Genomic DNA, 3,046 nt, shown 5'->3' with positions numbered 1-3,046 from the left:
TTGATTTTTAACTATGTAGAGGTTTCATACATTGTTTGCTTTAAGATTATTCATTGTTTTTGTGTCTGTTGATGTTTATGTTTATTTTTCTTGTTGTGGTGAGTTGTGGGACTGTGTGTGATATTGTGACTTCCACATGTAAATGGCATGCCCTGAGTTAAATTCCCAAGAGTTGAGTGTTAAAAGTTGATAGATGGATTTTAATAGGAATGCAGGTATAAGCCAAAGTGGATTTGATTTAATCCCAAAGGTGACTTTGTGGGAAATATGTCCATAGGTAAATTGTGCATGTAAAACGGGTGGGTGGGGGGGCTTTATTAAAGAATGTTGCCCTATGTGCCTTAATAAAAGAATAAACCAGCAGGGGAGTTAAATTGGATCATTTTGATATCAACTTTTATTATCGTATGTATGATGTGATATTTTAACACCACTTTCTCCTCAGATGCTCTTTGTCTAACTGCGAGAGAGCTTTGTGTTGTTTTTTTTTTTTGTAAACTGCAGTATGTTGAGTTGTAATGGTTGACTTGTGTAAGAGAAACATCAATAAAGTTTTTCTTTATGTACCAAATTTTGTGTACTGTCTGGTCTCATCACAAAAAAAGGTTTAAGAGTGGAATAATGTAAAAAATATTTATAGGTATTAGTAGAGTTTAGGGGACAGACTACAGTTTTTTAATTGCACGAGGAAATTGTATCAAGTTTTAACTGTTTATTTATAGATGTACAGTACCAGTTGAGAAAGTGTGTCCAAACTTTTGACCAGTACTGTGTGTATTTTTTGTCTGTTATTTTGTGATTCATTTTACACTTCTCCAGAATGCATTATTATCCCTTTTAAACCAAACATTGCGTTTTCACTCAATGAGGAGAGAAATAAATGATTTAAGATTAAAAACAGCTGTGGCACTGGGTGTGATAGATCAGCACGTTGGTCTTCACACCATAAATATGTGGAGAATTTAAAAGTGATTTATGCTAGCTACATGATTATATGGCCAAGATTGAACCCATTACTGTTGCCACCACCACATAACACAGATTTTTAGTTAACCACCAACACCAAGAGATACAATATAAGGTCTAATTAAAATTGCTGCAATCTGCTCCATATAGCTCATTGAACCTCCTTTTTCATCAATCATGTTGATGATGCTTTGATTAGCTGCTGTGTTGAATAGTATTATATAAAACAAGCCACATTATCTGACACTACCATTGAACTTGTGCTGTAACGAACATTCACACGGTCTTTTTGTCTTGTACTATATTATGGTTTTGGTCTTGTCAAAACCACCAACAGTTTTACAGATATCAAATTGGCACAATGTCAATTCATTCAATTCATGTCAATACATAAATTAATCTTGCCCATAAGGCATTTGGCCCTTGCAGCATATGCTGTTCTTTTTTTTCACACCTGCCAGCTTGTGGCCTTGTGAAGGTTGGTTTACTCTGCTCTCAAAAGCTTTAACTTTACATGTCAAACTGGCCTACTTTTGAATAATATAGCTATGTTGAGATGTACACTGACAAACATCAGACAAGGGACACTGTAGTGAAATATCTCTTGGCAAATGGCAAATTTTATCAATGTAAAAACAAAGTATACACTTTTAAACCTGGCTGGAATGAAGATGAAGCTAAACTCCACACTGCTGCAACAGAGGCCTTAAAACATGGATGGTTGGAAAAGGGATGGGTCTTTGTTTGAGCTTAAGGAAGTACCACATATGCTCTCTGCATCAGTACAATGATTGGGTTACTGATTTCTAAGATGTTGCAAAGTAATTATTATGTATCCTTTTGGAAAATGTTCAGAATAATAAAGTCAGTTTACAGTTCTGAGCGACTCTGATGAAATTTCTGGAAAATTTACTATTAATTGTTTAATTGTGTACATAACAAAAAGTCAACTGCTGTTAATGTGGACTCCATTTAGGGCAGCTAGTGAAGCCTGATGAAGTGTGGAGCTATACAAAACCTAGATGACGGTAAGGCATGAGAGACCTCATCACATTCCTGATTATCTAAAATGTTCTAATCAGAAACTTGTTCCATGTCTTCTCTCATGCTGGCTTTAGTTTGTGGCATACTATCTGACTCTATGATCGACATGTTGTTAGTGCATGTCATAAAAGATAATACTCTCAGGTCTCCAAACATGCAATAGCTACTTTTCATCTCAAAGTAACTGAGAACAGGTTCAACAGGTTCAAATTATTTATCTTCACAGATGACAATAATGTGTTCTTTAAAGCAAGCATATGCATTGCAAAAAAGGAAATTCAAGAAAGTTATAGTATCTTATTTTAGGATGCTTAAACTTTTTTTTCTTATCAAAGACAAATACCCCTGTCAAGCACCTTATGCACTATAGGTTATTAGACTTGTTTCAAGTTCTTAATTTGTCTTAGTAAGTTATTCAGTCTATTTGTCAGCTAGAACTGAAAGGAACAAGTCTGAAAAGTGGATTGCACTGTAATCACATGGTATCCCACATCCCTCATCTATGATGAGAAAACAAGATTTTTAAACTACTTTTAAGGTTAGATCTTGTTGGATAGTGGCTAGATTTTTATGATAGTTTCAAGAAAACCTATTTCGTAATTTTTGCTTATCCCATTAGCAGGTTTTCTTGCTTGATCGAATTTCACTAGTTCAAAGAATATATTGTACTGTTTTTGCAGTGTACATTGTTGCTCTAAAAGAAATCACTTCTGGACCATTGTCACCATTCTGCCATACTCATGTGATGCCTCTAAGGATTTCCACTGAACCAGTTAATGAAAAACTTATGAAGTGTTGATGGTGGAGTAAAACTCATGAATATCTACTTGCTTGCTTGTGTTAACATGCAGGTTGAAAGAGGTGATGGTTTGACAGGGTGCCATCTCCATTCGTGTTTATGGATCAATTATTGTAAAACTGGTTGTGTGTTTGATAATCTCACAATATATATAATACATCTTGTTTCCAGACAACAAAACCACAGAAAGATTAGTGGCATCATCTATTTTGCAGAACAGCGGGCCCTGGTGGTTGT

The sequence above is a fragment of the Thunnus maccoyii genome, chromosome 12 (genome assembly GCF_910596095.1).
Source record: "Thunnus maccoyii chromosome 12, fThuMac1.1, whole genome shotgun sequence".
Taxonomy (NCBI): domain Eukaryota; kingdom Metazoa; phylum Chordata; class Actinopteri; order Scombriformes; family Scombridae; genus Thunnus; species Thunnus maccoyii.
Note: the sequence above shows the minus strand (reverse complement) of the source record.